This window comes from Amia ocellicauda, chromosome 2, assembly GCF_036373705.1.
Source record: "Amia ocellicauda isolate fAmiCal2 chromosome 2, fAmiCal2.hap1, whole genome shotgun sequence".
Taxonomy (NCBI): Eukaryota; Metazoa; Chordata; class Actinopteri; order Amiiformes; family Amiidae; genus Amia; species Amia ocellicauda.
The window spans coordinates 58,091,593-58,106,592 of NC_089851.1; the positions used below are offsets into that span (position 1 = coordinate 58,091,593).

Below are 15,000 nucleotides of genomic sequence, written 5' to 3' on the forward strand. Positions count from 1 at the left end.
AGTGAGCGTAGGTCTCCCGGTCTGCCCCAAAGCAGTTACGCGCTTGCCCAGCAGAAACTGCGACACCCTCTGTTAACTTGGCTCGTTGGTCTAGGGGTATGATTCTCGCTGAGGGTGTGAGAGGCCCTGGGTTCAACTCCAGGACGAGCCCACTTGGCCCCACTTTGTAGTCACCGAAGTGTTTGTTCGTTTGCTCTTGAAGGCTGGCTTCTGGGCTCCTCTGCACAAGGGAGGGCTATCGACCTCAGATACTGTTGGCTGTATAGCTGATGGGAAATCAGACTGTCATCTGTGTGTTTTGTTTTCTTTAAAGAAAATGTGTATTTTACAAGTTCGTTGTTGTTGTTGAGGAGGAGGAGGACATGTAGTGTGTTGTTGAGGAGGAGGAGGACGAAATGTGGTTTGCCGGCTTGTTATGGAGACCTTTGCTGAACGTGTACTCCTGAGCTGCACCAAAGGAGAGGCATTCTTTTCAGTTGTTTGCGGGCCTGCTGAACCATGCTCTCAGTGCTGTCTCACTGGGGATACGGTTACCGTTCTGGAAAGACACTTCAGCGCTACAGTCCATGCTATCAGTCAGTGAGCGTAGGTCTCCCGGTCTGCCCCAAAGCAGTTACGCGCTTGCCCAGCAGAAACTGCGACACCCTCCGTTAACTTGGCTCGTTGGTCTAGGGGTATGATTCTCGCTTAGGGTGCGAGAGGTCCCGGGTTCAACTCCCGGACGAGCCCGCTTGGCCCCGCTTTGCATTCTCTGAAGCATTCGTTTGTTCTCTCTCGATGCTTGGCTTCTGGGCTCCTCTGCACAAGGGAGGGCTATCGACCTCAGATACTGTTGGCTGTATAGCTGATGGGAAATCAGACTGTCATCTGTGTGTTTTGTTTTCTTTAAAGAAAATGTGTTTTTTACAAGTTCGTTGTTGTTGTTGTTGTTGAGGAGGAGGAGGAGGACATGTAGTGTGTTGTTGAGGAGGAGGAGGACGAAATGTGGTTTGCCGGCTTGTTATGGAGACCTTTGCTGAACGTGTACTCCTGAGCTGCACCAAAGGAGAGGCATTCTTTTCAGTTGTTTGCGGGCCTGCTGAACCATGCTCTCAGTGCTGTCTCACTGGGGATACGGTTACCGTTCTGGAAAGACACTTCAGCGCTACAGTCCATGCTATCAGTCAGTGTGCGTAGGTCTCCCGGTCTGCCCCAAAGCAGTTACGCGCTTGCCCAGCAGAAACTGCGACACCCTCCGTTAACTTGGCTCGTTGGTCTAGGGGTATGATTCTCGCTGAGGGTGTGAGAGGCCCTGGGTTCAACTCCAGGACGAGCCCACTTGGCCCCACTTTGTAGTCACCGAAGTGTTCGTTCGTTTGCTCTTGAAGGCTGGCTTCTGGGCTCCTCTGCACCAGGGAGGTCTTTCAACCTCAGATACTGTTGGCTGTGTAGCTGATGGGAAATCAGAATGTCATCTGTGTGTTTTGTTTTCTTTAAAGAAAATGTGTATTTTACAAGTTCGTTGTTGTTGTTGAGGAGGAGGAGGACATGTAGTGTGTTGTTGAGGAGGAGGAGGACGAAATGTGGTTTGCCGGCTTGTTATGGAGACCTTTGCTGAACGTGTACTCCTGAGCTGCACCAAAGGAGAGGCATTCTTTTCAGTTGTTTGTGGGCCTGCTGAACCATGCTCTCAGTGCTGTCTCACTGGGGATACGGTTACCGTTCTGGAAAGACACTTCAGCGCTACAGTCCATGCTATCAGTCAGTGTGCGTAGGTCTCCCGGTCTGCCCCAAAGCAGTTACGCGCTTGCCCAGCAGAAACTGCGACACCCTCTGTTAACTTGGCTCGTTGGTCTAGGGGTATGATTCTTGCTGAGGGTGTGAGATGCCCTGGGTTCAACTCCAGGACGAGCCCACTTGGCCCCACTTTGTAGTCACCGAAGTGTTCGTTCGTTTGCTCTTGAAGGCTGGCTTCTGGGCTCCTCTGCACAAGGGAGGGCTATCGACCTCAGATACTGTTGGCTGTATAGCTGATGGGAAATCAGACTGTCATCTGTGTGTTTTGTTTTCTTTAAAGAAAATGTGTTTTTTACAAGTTCGTTGTTGTTGTTGTTGTTGAGGAGGAGGAGGAGGACATGTAGTGTGTTGTTGAGGAGGAGGAGGACGAAATGTGGTTTGCCGGCTTGTTATGGAGACCTTTGCTGAACGTGTACTCCTGAGCTGCACCAAAGGAGAGGCATTCTTTTCAGTTGTTTGCGGGCCTGCTGAACCATGCTCTCAGTGCTGTCTCACTGGGGATACGGTTACCGTTCTGGAAAGACAATTCAGCGCTACAGTCCATGCTATCAGTCAGTGTGCGTAGGTCTCCCGGTCTGCCCCAAAGCAGTTACGCGCTTGCCCAGCAGAAACTGCGACACCCTCCGTTAACTTGGCTCGTTGGTCTAGGGGTATGATTCTCGCTGAGGGTGTGAGAGGCCCTGGGTTCAACTCCAGGACGAGCCCACTTGGCCCCACTTTGTAGTCACCGAAGTGTTCGTTCGTTTGCTCTTGAAGGCTGGCTTCTGGGCTCCTCTGCACAAGGGAGGGCTATCGACCTCAGATACTGTTGGCTGTATAGCTGATGGGAAATCAGACTGTCATCTGTGTGTTTTGTTTTCTTTAAAGAAAATGTGTATTTTACAAGTTCGTTGTTGTTGTTGAGGAGGAGGAGGACATGTAGTGTGTTGTTGAGGAGGAGGAGGACGAAATGTGGTTTGCCGGCTTGTTATGGAGACCTTTGCTGAACGTGTACTCCTGAGCTGCACCAAAGGAGAGGCATTCTTTTCAGTTGTTTGCGGGCCTGCTGAACCATGCTCTCAGTGCTGTCTCACTGGGGATACGGTTACCGTTCTGGAAAGACACTTCAGCGCTACAGTCCATGCTATCAGTCAGTGAGCGTAGGTCTCCCGGTCTGCCCCAAAGCAGTTACGCGCTTGCCCAGCAGAAACTGCGACACCCTCCGTTAACTTGGCTCGTTGGTCTAGGGGTATGATTCTCGCTTAGGGTGCGAGAGGTCCCGGGTTCAACTCCCGGACGAGCCCGCTTGGCCCCGCTTTGCATTCTCTGAAGCATTCGTTTGTTCTCTCTCGATGCTTGGCTTCTGGGCTCCTCTGCACCAGGGAGGTCTTTCAACCTCAGATACTGTTGGCTGTGTAGCTGATGGGAAATCAGAATGTCATCTGTGTGTTTTGTTTTCTTTAAAGAAAATGTGTATTTTACAAGTTCGTTGTTGTTGTTGAGGAGGAGGAGGACATGTAGTGTGTTGTTGAGGAGGAGGAGGACGAAATGTGGTTTGCCGGCTTGTTATGGAGACCTTTGCTGAACGTGTACTCCTGAGCTGCACCAAAGGAGAGGCATTCTTTTCAGTTGTTTGCGGGCCTGCTGAACCATGCTCTCAGTGCTGTCTCACTGGGGATACGGTTACCGTTCTGGAAAGACACTTCAGCGCTACAGTCCATGCTATCAGTCAGTGTGCGTAGGTCTCCCGGTCTGCCCCAAAGCAGTTACGCGCTTGCCCAGCAGAAACTGCGACACCCTCCGTTAACTTGGCTCGTTGGTCTAGGGGTATGATTCTCGCTGAGGGTGTGAGAGGCCCTGGGTTCAACTCCAGGACGAGCCCACTTGGCCCCACTTTGTAGTCACCGAAGTGTTCGTTCGTTTGCTCTTGAAGGCTGGCTTCTGGGCACCTCTGCACAAGGGAGGGCTATCGACCTCAGATACTGTTGGCTGTATAGCTGATGGGAAATCAGACTGTCATCTGTGTGTTTTGTTTTCTTTAAAGAAAATGTGTATTTTACAAGTTCGTTGTTGTTGTTGAGGAGGAGGAGGACATGTAGTGTGTTGTTGAGGAGGAGGAGGACGAAATGTGGTTTGCCGGCTTGTTATGGAGACCTTTGCTGAACGTGTACTCCTGAGCTGCACCAAAGGAGAGGCATTCTTTTCAGTTGTTTGCGGGCCTGCTGAACCATGCTCTCAGTGCTGTCTCACTGGGGATACGGTTACCGTTCTGGAAAGACACTTCAGCGCTACAGTCCATGCTATCAGTCAGTGTGCGTAGGTCTCCCGGTCTGCCCCAAAGCAGTTACGCGCTTGCCCAGCAGAAACTGCGACACCCTCCGTTAACTTGGCTCGTTGGTCTAGGGGTATGATTCTTGCTGAGGGTGTGAGAGGCCCTGGGTTCAACTCCAGGACGAGCCCACTTGGCCCCACTTTGTAGTCACCGAAGTGTTCGTTCGTTTGCTCTTGAAGGCTGGCTTCTGGGCTCCTCTGCACAAGGGAGGGCTATCGACCTCAGATACTGTTGGCTGTATAGCTGATGGGAAATCAGACTGTCATCTGTGTGTTTTGTTTTCTTTAAAGAAAATGTGTTTTTTACAAGTTCGTTGTTGTTGTTGTTGTTGAGGAGGAGGAGGAGGACATGTAGTGTGTTATTGAGGAGGAGGAGGACGAAATGTGGTTTGCCGGCTTGTTATGGAGACCTTTGCTGAACGTGTACTCCTGAGCTGCACCAAAGGAGAGGCATTCTTTTCAGTTGTTTGCGGGCCTGCTGAACCATGCTCTCAGTGCTGTCTCACTGGGGATACGGTTACCGTTCTGGAAAGACACTTCAGCGCTACAGTCCATGCTATCAGTCAGTGTGCGTAGGTCTTCCGGTCTGCCCCAAAGCAGTTACGCGCTTGCCCAGCAGAAACTGCGACACCCTCTGTTAACTTGGCTCGTTGGTCTAGGGGTATGATTCTCGCTGAGGGTGTGAGAGGCCCTGGGTTCAACTCCAGGACGAGCCCACTTGGCCCCACTTTGTAGTCACCGAAGTGTTCGTTCGTTTGCTCTTGAAGGCTGGCTTCTGGGCTCCTCTGCACAAGGGAGGGCTATCGACCTCAGATACTGTTGGCTGTATAGCTGATGGGAAATCAGACTGTCATCTGTGTGTTTTGTTTTCTTTAAAGAAAATGTGTTTTTTACAAGTTCGTTGTTGTTGTTGTTGTTGTTGTTGAGGAGGAGGAGGAGGACATGTAGTGTGTTATTGAGGAGGAGGAGGACGAAATGTGGTTTGCCGGCTTGTTATGGAGACCTTTGCTGAACGTGTACTCCTGAGCTGCACCAAAGGAGAGGCATTCTTTTCAGTTGTTTGCGGGCCTGCTGAACCATGCTCTCAGTGCTGTCTCACTGGGGATACGGTTACCGTTCTGGAAAGACACTTCAGCGCTACAGTCCATGCTATCAGTCAGTGTGCGTAGCTCTCCCGGTCTGCCCCAAAGCAGTTACGCGCTTGCCCAGCAGAAACTGCGACACCCTCCGTTAACTTGGCTCGTTGGTCTAGGGGTATGATTCTTGCTGAGGGTGTGAGAGGCCCTGGGTTCAACTCCAGGACGAGCCCACTTGGCCCCACTTTGTAGTCACCGAAGTGTTCGTTCGTTTGCTCTTGAAGGCTGGCTTCTGGGCTCCTCTGCACAAGGGAGGGCTATCGACCTCAGATACTGTTGGCTGTATAGCTGATGTGAAATCAGACTGTCATCTGTGTGTTTTGTTTTCTTTAAAGAAAATGTGTTTTTTACAAGTTCGTTGTTGTTGTTGTTGTTGTTGAGGAGGAGGAGGAGGACATGTAGTGTGTTGTTGAGGAGGAGGAGGACGAAATGTGGTTTGCCGGCTTGTTATGGAGACCTTTGCTGAACGTGTACTCCTGAGCTGCACCAAAGGAGAGGCATTCTTTTCAGTTGTTTGCGGGCCTGCTGAACCATGCTCTCAGTGCTGTCTCACTGGGGATACGGTTACCGTTCTGGAAAGACACTTCAGCGCTACAGTCCATGCTATCAGTCAGTGAGCGTAGGTCTCCCGGTCTGCCCCAAAGCAGTTACGCGCTTGCCCAGCAGAAACTGCGACACCCTCCGTTAACTTGGCTCGTTGGTCTAGGGGTATGATTCTCGCTTAGGGTGCGAGAGGTCCCGGGTTCAACTCCCGGACGAGCCCGCTTGGCCCCGCTTTGCATTCTCTGAAGCATTCGTTTGTTCTCTCTCGATGCTTGGCTTCTGGGCTCCTCTGCACCAGGGAGGTCTTTCAACCTCAGATACTGTTGGATGTGTAGCTGATGGGAAATCAGACTGTCATCTGTGTGTTTTGTTTTCTTTAAAGAAAATGTGTATTTTACAAGTTCGTTGTTGTTGTTGAGGAGGAGGAGGACATGTAGTGTGTTGTTGAGGAGGAGGAGGACGAAATGTGGTTTGCCGGCTTGTTATGGAGACCTTTGCTGAACGTGTACTCCTGAGCTGCACCAAAGGAGAGGCATTCTTTTCAGTTGTTTGCGGGCCTGCTGAACCATGCTCTCAGTGCTGTCTCACTGGGGATACGGTTACCGTTCTGGAAAGACACTTCAGCGCTACAGTCCATGCTATCAGTCAGTGTGCGTAGGTCTCCCGGTCTGCCCCAAAGCAGTTACGCGCTTGCCCAGCAGAAACTGCGACACCCTCCGTTAACTTGGCTCGTTGGTCTAGGGGTATGATTCTTGCTGAGGGTGTGAGAGGCCCTGGGTTCAACTCCAGGACGAGCCCACTTGGCCCCACTTTGTAGTCACCGAAGTGTTCGTTCGTTTGCTCTTGAAGGCTGGCTTCTGGGCTCCTCTGCACAAGGGAGGGCTATCGAGCTCAGATACTGTTGGCTGTATAGCTGATGGGAAATCAGACTGTCATCTGTGTGTTTTGTTTTCTTTAAAGAAAATGTGTTTTTTACAAGTTCGTTGTTGTTGTTGTTGTTGTTGAGGAGGAGGAGGAGGACATGTAGTGTGTTGTTGAGGAGGAGGAGGACGAAATGTGGTTTGCCGGCTTGTTATGGAGACCTTTGCTGAACGTGTACTCCTGAGCTGCACCAAAGGAGAGGCATTCTTTTCAGTTGTTTGCGGGCCTGCTGAACCATGCTCTCAGTGCTGTCTCACTGGGGATACGGTTACCGTTCTGGAAAGACACTTCAGCGCTACAGTCCATGCTATCAGTCAGTGTGCGTAGGTCTCCCGGTCTGCCCCAAAGCAGTTACGCGCTTGCCCAGCAGAAACTGCGACACCCTCCGTTAACTTGGCTCGTTGGTCTAGGGGTATGATTCTTGCTGAGGGTGTGAGAGGCCCTGGGTTCAACTCCAGGACGAGCCCACTTGGCTCCACTTTGTAGTCACCGAAGTGTTCGTTCGTTTGCTCTTGAAGGCTGGCTTCTGGGCTCCTCTGCACAAGGGAGGGCTATCGACCTCAGATACTGTTGGCTGTATAGCTGATGGGAAATCAGACTGTCATCTGTGTGTTTTGTTTTCTTTAAAGAAAATGTGTTTTTTACAAGTTCGTTGTTGTTGTTGTTGTTGTTGAGGAGGAGGAGGAGGACATGTAGTGTGTTGTTGAGGAGGAGGAGGACGAAATGTGGTTTGCCGGCTTGTTATGGAGACCTTTGCTGAACGTGTACTCCTGAGCTGCACCAAAGGAGAGGCATTCTTTTCAGTTGTTTGCGGGCCTGCTGAACCATGCTCTCAGTGCTGTCTCACTGGGGATACGGTTACCGTTCTGGAAAGACACTTCAGCGCTACAGTCCATGCTATCAGTCAGTGAGCGTAGGTCTCCCGGTCTGCCCCAAAGCAGTTACGCGCTTGCCCAGCAGAAACTGCGACACCCTCTGTTAACTTGGCTCGTTGGTCTAGGGGTATGATTCTCGCTTAGGGTGCGAGAGGTCCCGGGTTCAACTCCCGGACGAGCCCGCTTGGCCCCGCTTTGCATTCTCTGAAGCATTCGTTTGTTCTCTCTCGATGCTTGGCTTCTGGGCTCCTCTGCACCAGGGAGGTCTTTCAACCTCAGATACTGTTGGCTGTGTAGCTGATGGGAAATCAGACTGTCATCTGTGTGTTTTGTTTTCTTTAAAGAAAATGTGTATTTTACAAGTTCGTTGTTGTTGTTGAGGAGGAGGACATGTAGTGTGTTGTTGAGGAGGAGGAGGACGAAATGTGGTTTGCCGGCTTGTTATGGAGACCTTTGCTGAACGTGTACTCCTGAGCTGCACCAAAGGAGAGGCATTCTTTTCAGTTGTTTGCGGGCCTGCTGAACCATGCTCTCAGTGCTGTCTCACTGGGGATACGGTTACCGTTCTGGAAAGACACTTCAGCGCTACAGTCCATGCTATCAGTCAGTGTGCGTAGGTCTCCCGGTCTGCCGCAAAGCAGTTACGCGCTTGCCCAGCAGAAACTGCGACACCCTCCATTAACTTGGCTCGTTGGTCTAGGGGTATGATTCTCGCTGAGGGTGTGAGAGGCCCTGGGTTCAACTCCAGGACGAGCCCACTTGGCCCCAATTTGTAGTCACCGAAGTGTTCGTTCGTTTGCTCTTGAAGGCTGGCTTCTGGGCTCCTCTGCACAAGGGAGGGCTATCGACCTCAGATACTGTTGGCTGTATAGCTGATGGGAAATCAGACTGTCATCTGTGTGTTTTGTTTTCTTTAAAGAAAATGTGTTTTTTACAAGTTCGTTGTTGTTGTTGTTGTTGTTGAGGAGGAGGAGGAGGACATGTAGTGTGTTGTTGAGGAGGAGGAGGACGAAATGTGGTTTGCCGGCTTGTTATGGAGACCTTTGCTGAACGTGTACTCCTGAGCTGCACCAAAGGAGAGGCATTCTTTTCAGTTGTTTGCGGGCCTGCTGAACCATGCTCTCAGTGCTGTCTCACTGGGGATACGGTTACCGTTCTGGAAAGACACTTCAGCACTACAGTCCATGCTATCAGTCAGTGAGCGTAGGTCTCCCGGTCTGCCCCAAAGCAGTTACGCGCTTGCCCAGCAGAAACTGCGACACCCTCCGTTAACTTGGCTCGTTGGTCTAGGGGTATGATTCTCGCTTAGGGTGCGAGAGGTCCCGGGTTCAACTCCCGGACGAGCCCGCTTGGCCCTGCTTTGCATTCTCTGAAGCATTCGTTTGTTCTCTCTCGATGCTTGGCTTCTGGGCTCCTCTGCACCAGGGAGGTCTTTCAACCTCAGATACTGTTGGCTGTGTAGCTGATGGGAAATCAGACTGTCATCTGTGTGTTTTGTTTTCTTTAAAGAAAATGTGTATTTTACAAGTTCGTTGTTGTTGTTGAGGAGGAGGAGGACATGTAGTGTGTTGTTGAGGAGGAGGAGGACGAAATGTGGTTTGCCGGCTTGTTATGGAGACCTTTGCTGAACGTGTACTCCTGAGCTGCACCAAAGGAGAGGCATTCTTTTCAGTTGTTTGCGGGCCTGCTGAACCATGCTCTCAGTGCTGTCTCACTGGGGATACGGTTACCGTTCTGGAAAGACACTTCAGCGCTACAGTCCATGCTATCAGTCAGTGTGCGTAGGTCTCCCGGTCTGCCCCAAAGCAGTTACGCGCTTGCCCAGCAGAAACTGCGACACCCTCCATTAACTTGGCTCGTTGGTCTATGGGTATGATTCTTGCTGAGGGTGTGAGAGGCCCTGGGTTCAACTCCAGGACGAGCCCACTTGGCCCCACTTTGTAGTCACCGAAGTGTTCGTTCGTTTGCTCTTGAAGGCTGGCTTCTGGGCTCCTCTGCACAAGGGAGGGCTATCGACCTCAGATACTGTTGGCTGTATAGCTGATGGGAAATCAGACTGTCATCTGTGTGTTTTGTTTTCTTTAAAGAAAATGTGTTTTTTACAAGTTCGTTGTTGTTGTTGTTGTTGTTGAGGAGGAGGAGGAGGACATGTAGTGTGTTGTTGAGGAGGAGGAGGACGAAATGTGGTTTGCCGGCTTGTTATGGAGACCTTTGCTGAACGTGTACTCCTGAGCTGCACCAAAGGAGAGGCATTCTTTTCAGTTGTTTGCGGGCCTGCTGAACCATGCTCTCAGTGCTGTCTCACTGGGGATACGGTTACCGTTCTGGAAAGACACTTCAGCGCTACAGTCCATGCTATCAGTCAGTGAGCGTAGGCCTCCCGGTCTGCCCCAAAGCAGTTACGCGCTTGCCCAGCAGAAACTGCGTAACCCTCCGTTAACTTGGCTCGTTGGTCTAGGGGTATGATTCTCGCTTAGGGTGCGAGAGGTCCCGGGTTCAACTCCCGGACGAGCCCGCTTGGCCCCGCTTTGCATTCTCTGAAGCATTCGTTTGTTCTCTCTCGATGCTTGGCTTCTGGGCTCCTCTGCACCAGGGAGGTCTTTCAACCTCAGATACTGTTGGCTGTGTAGCTGATGGGAAATCAGACTGTCATCTGTGTGTTTTGTTTTCTTTAAAGAAAATGTGTATTTTACAAGTTCGTTGTTGTTGTTGAGGAGGAGGAGGACATGTAGTGTGTTGTTGAGGAGGAGGAGGACGAAATGTGGTTTGCCGGCTTGTTATGGAGACCTTTGCTGAACGTGTACTCCTGAGCTGCACCAAAGGAGAGGCATTCTTTTCAGTTGTTTGCGGGCCTGCTGAACCATGCTCTCAGTGCTGTCTCACTGGGGATACGGTTACCGTTCTGGAAAGACACTTCAGCGCTACAGTCCATGCTATCAGTCAGTGTGCGTAGGTCTCCCGGTCTGCCCCAAAGCAGTTACGCGCTTGCCCAGCAGAAACTGCGACACCCTCCGTTAACTTGGCTCGTTGGTCTATGGGTATGATTCTTGCTGAGGGTGTGAGAGGCCCTGGGTTCAACTCCAGGACGAGCCCACTTGGCCCCACTTTGTAGTCACCGAAGTGTTCGTTCGTTTGCTCTTGAAGGCTGGCTTCTGGGCTCCTCTGCACAAGGGAGGGCTATCGACCTCAGATACTGTTGGCTGTATAGCTGATGGGAAATCAGACTGTCATCTGTGTGTTTTGTTTTCTTTAAAGAAAATGTGTATTTTACAAGTTCGTTGTTGTTGTTGAGGAGGAGGAGGACATGTAGTGTGTTGTTGAGGAGGAGGAGGACGAAATGTGGTTTGCCGGCTTGTTATGGAGACCTTTGCTGAACGTGTACTCCTGAGCTGCACCAAAGGAGAGGCATTCTTTTCAGTTGTTTGCGGGCCTGCTGAACCATGCTCTCAGTGCTGTCTCACTGGGGATACGGTTACCGTTCTGGAAAGACACTTCAGCGCTACAGTCCATGCTATCAGTCAGTGAGCGTAGGTCTCCCGGTCTGCCCCAAAGCAGTTACGCGCTTGCCCAGCAGAAACTGCGACACCCTCCGTTAACTTGGCTCGTTGGTCTAGGGGTATGATTCTCGCTTAGGGTGCGAGAGGTCCCGGGTTCAACTCCCGGACCAGCCCGCTTGGCCCCGCTTTGCATTCTCTGAAGCATTCGTTTGTTCTCTCTCGATGCTTGGCTTCTGGGCTCCTCTGCACCAGGGAGGTCTTTCAACCTCAGATACTGTTGGCTGTGTAGCTGATGGGAAATCAGACTGTCATCTGTGTGTTTTGTTTTCTTTAAAGAAAATGTGTATTTTACAAGTTCGTTGTTGTTGTTGAGGAGGAGGAGGACATGTAGTGTGTTGTTGAGGAGGAGGAGGACGAAATGTGGATTGCCGGCTTGTTATGGAGACCTTTGCTGAACGTGTACTCCTGAGCTGCACCAAAGGAGAGGCATTCTTTTCAGTTGTTTGCGGGCCTGCTGAACCATGCTCTCAGTGCTGTCTCACTGGGGATACGGTTACCGTTCTGGAAAGACACTTCAGCGCTACAGTCCATGCTATCAGTCAGTGTGCGTAGGTCTCCCGGTCTGCCCCAAAGCAGTTACGCGCTTGCCCAGCAGAAACTGCGACACCCTCCGTTAACTTGGCTCGTTGGTCTAGGGGTATGATTCTTGCTGAGGGTGTGAGAGGCCCTGGGTTCAACTCCAGGACGAGCCCACTTGGCCCCACTTTGTAGTCACCGAAGTGTTCGTTCGTTTGCTCTTGAAGGCTGGCTTCTTGGCTCCTCTGCACAAGGGAGGGCTATCGACCTCAGATACTGTTGGCTGTATAGCTGATGGGAAATCAGACTGTCATCTGTGTGTTTTGTTTTCTTTAAAGAAAATGTGTTTTTTACAAGTTCGTTGTTGTTGTTGTTGTTGTTGAGGAGGAGGAGGAGGACATGTAGTGTGTTGTTGAGGAGGAGGAGGACGAAATGTGGTTTGCCGGCTTGTTATGGAGACCTTTGCTGAACGTGTACTCCTGAGCTGCACCAAAGGAGAGGCATTCTTTTCAGTTGTTTGCGGGCCTGCTGAACCATGCTCTCAGTGCTGTCTCACTGGGGATACGGTTACCGTTCTGGAAAGACACTTCAGCGCTACAGTCCATGCTATCAGTCAGTGTGCGTAGGTCTCCCGGTCTGCCCCAAAGCAGTTACGCGCTTGCCCAGCAGAAACTGCGACACCCTCCGTTAACTTGGCTCGTTGGTCTAGGGGTATGATTCTCGCTGAGGGTGTGAGAGGCCCTGGGTTCAACTCCAGGACGAGCCCACTTGGCCCCACTTTGTAGTCACCGAAGTGTTCGTTCGTTTGCTCTTGAAGGCTGGCTTCTGGGCTCCTCTGCACAAGGGAGGGCTTTCGACCTCAGATACTGTTGGCTGTATAGCTGATAGGAAATCAGACTGTCATCTGTGTGTTTTGTTTTCTTTAAAGAAAATGTGTTTTTTACAAGTTCGTTGTTGTTGTTGTTGTTGTTGAGGAGGAGGAGGAGGACATGTAGTGTGTTGTTGAGGAGGAGGAGTACGAAATGTGGTTTGCCGGCTTGTTATGGAGACCTTTGCTGAACGTGTACTCCTGAGCTGCACCAAAGGAGAGGCATTCTTTTCAGTTGTTTGCGGGCCTGCTGAACCATGCTCTCAGTGCTGTCTCACTGGGGATACGGTTACCGTTCTGGAAAGACACTTCAGCGCTACAGTCCATGCTATCAGTCAGTGTGCGTAGGTCTCCCGGTCTGCCCCAAAGCAGTTACGCGCTTGCCCAGCAGAAACTGCGACACCCTCCGTTAACTTGGCTCGTTGGTCTAGGGGTATGATTCTTGCTGAGGGTGTGAGAGGCCCTGGGTTCAACTCCAGGACGAGCCCACTTGGCTCCACTTTGTAGTCACCGAAGTGTTCGTTCGTTTGCTCTTGAAGGCTGGCTTCTGGGCTCCTCTGCACAAGGGAGGGCTATCGACCTCAGATACTGTTGGCTGTATAGCTGATGGGAAATCAGACTGTCATCTGTGTGTTTTGTTTTCTTTAAAGAAAATGTGTTTTTTACAAGTTCGTTGTTGTTGTTGTTGTTGTTGAGGAGGAGGAGGAGGACATGTAGTGTGTTGTTGAGGAGGAGGAGGACGAAATGTGGTTTGCCGGCTTGTTATGGAGACCTTTGCTGAACGTGTACTCCTGAGCTGCACCAAAGGAGAGGCATTCTTTTCAGTTGTTTGCGGGCCTGCTGAACCATGCTCTCAGTGCTGTCTCACTGGGGATACGGTTACCGTTCTGGAAAGACACTTCAGCGCTACAGTTCATGCTATCAGTCAGTGAGCGTAGGTCTCCCGGTCTGCCCCAAAGCAGTTACGCGCTTGCCCAGCAGAAACTGCGACACCCTCTGTTAACTTGGCTCGTTGGTCTAGGGGTATGATTCTCGCTTAGGGTGCGAGAGGTCCCGGGTTCAACTCCCGGACGAGCCCGCTTGGCCCCGCTTTGCATTCTCTGAAGCATTCGTTTGTTCTCTCTCGATGCTTGGCTTCTGGGCTCCTCTGCACCAGGGAGGTCTTTCAACCTCAGATACTGTTGGCTGTGTAGCTGATGGGAAATCAGACTGTCATCTGTGTGTTTTGTTTTCTTTAAAGAAAATGTGTATTTTACAAGTTCGTTGTTGTTGTTGAGGAGGAGGACATGTAGTGTGTTGTTGAGGAGGAGGAGGACGAAATGTGGTTTGCCGGCTTGTTATGGAGACCTTTGCTGAACGTGTACTCCTGAGCTGCACCAAAGGAGAGGCATTCTTTTCAGTTGTTTGCGGGCCTGCTGAACCATGCTCTCAGTGCTGTCTCACTGGGGATACGGTTACCGTTCTGGAAAGACACTTCAGCGCTACAGTCCATGCTATCAGTCAGTGTGCGTAGGTCTCCCGGTCTGCCGCAAAGCAGTTACGCGCTTGCCCAGCAGAAACTGCGACACCCTCCATTAACTTGGCTCGTTGGTCTAGGGGTATGATTCTCGCTGAGGGTGTGAGAGGCCCTGGGTTCAACTCCAGGACGAGCCCACTTGGCCCCAATTTGTAGTCACCGAAGTGTTCGTTCGTTTGCTCTTGAAGGCTGGCTTCTGGGCTCCTCTGCACAAGGGAGGGCTATCGACCTCAGATACTGTTGGCTGTATAGCTGATGGGAAATCAGACTGTCATCTGTGTGTTTTGTTTTCTTTAAAGAAAATGTGTTTTTTACAAGTTCGTTGTTGTTGTTGTTGTTGTTGAGGAGGAGGAGGAGGACATGTAGTGTGTTGTTGAGGAGGAGGAGGACGAAATGTGGTTTGCCGGCTTGTTATGGAGACCTTTGCTGAACGTGTACTCCTGAGCTGCACCAAAGGAGAGGCATTCTTTTCAGTTGTTTGCGGGCCTGCTGAACCATGCTCTCAGTGCTGTCTCACTGGGGATACGGTTACCGTTCTGGAAAGACACTTCAGCACTACAGTCCATGCTATCAGTCAGTGAGCGTAGGTCTCCCGGTCTGCCCCAAAGCAGTTACGCGCTTGCCCAGCAGAAACTGCGACACCCTCCGTTAACTTGGCTCGTTGGTCTAGGGGTATGATTCTCGCTTAGGGTGCGAGAGGTCCCGGGTTCAACTCCCGGACGAGCCCGCTTGGCCCTGCTTTGCATTCTCTGAAGCATTCGTTTGTTCTCTCTCGATGCTTGGCTTCTGGGCTCCTCTGCACCAGGGAGGTCTTTCAACCTCAGATACTGTTGGCTGTGTAGCTGATGGGAAATCAGACTGTCATCTGTGTGTTTTGTTTTCTTTAAAGAAAATGTGTATTTTACAAGTTCGTTGTTGTTGTTGAGGAGGAGGAGGACATGTAGTGTGTTGTTGAGGAGGAGGAGGACGAAATGTGGTTTGC

At 51.1% G+C, this 15,000-nt stretch overlaps 8 non-coding genes across 8 annotated transcripts; all 8 read left to right on the forward strand.

Moving 5' to 3' along the window:
* Positions 1-657: 657 nt before the first annotated feature.
* On the forward strand, positions 658-729 carry trnap-agg (transfer RNA proline (anticodon AGG)). Its single transcript has one exon. It is a non-coding gene; the product is annotated as a tRNA-Pro (tRNA).
* A 2,258-nt stretch (positions 730-2,987) lies between these two features.
* On the forward strand, positions 2,988-3,059 carry trnap-agg (transfer RNA proline (anticodon AGG)). The gene has a single exon. It is a non-coding gene; the product is annotated as a tRNA-Pro (tRNA).
* A 2,854-nt stretch (positions 3,060-5,913) lies between these two features.
* Positions 5,914-5,985, forward strand: trnap-agg (transfer RNA proline (anticodon AGG)). Its single transcript has one exon. It is a non-coding gene; the product is annotated as a tRNA-Pro (tRNA).
* Positions 5,986-7,671: 1,686 nt separating this feature from the next.
* trnap-agg (transfer RNA proline (anticodon AGG)) lies at positions 7,672-7,743 on the forward strand. Its single transcript has one exon. It is a non-coding gene; the product is annotated as a tRNA-Pro (tRNA).
* Positions 7,744-8,836: 1,093 nt separating this feature from the next.
* On the forward strand, positions 8,837-8,908 carry trnap-agg (transfer RNA proline (anticodon AGG)). The gene has a single exon. It is a non-coding gene; the product is annotated as a tRNA-Pro (tRNA).
* A 1,096-nt stretch (positions 8,909-10,004) lies between these two features.
* On the forward strand, positions 10,005-10,076 carry trnap-agg (transfer RNA proline (anticodon AGG)). Its single transcript has one exon. It is a non-coding gene; the product is annotated as a tRNA-Pro (tRNA).
* A 3,432-nt stretch (positions 10,077-13,508) lies between these two features.
* trnap-agg (transfer RNA proline (anticodon AGG)) lies at positions 13,509-13,580 on the forward strand. The gene has a single exon. It is a non-coding gene; the product is annotated as a tRNA-Pro (tRNA).
* A 1,093-nt stretch (positions 13,581-14,673) lies between these two features.
* trnap-agg (transfer RNA proline (anticodon AGG)) lies at positions 14,674-14,745 on the forward strand. Its single transcript has one exon. It is a non-coding gene; the product is annotated as a tRNA-Pro (tRNA).
* Positions 14,746-15,000: the final 255 nt, after the last annotated feature.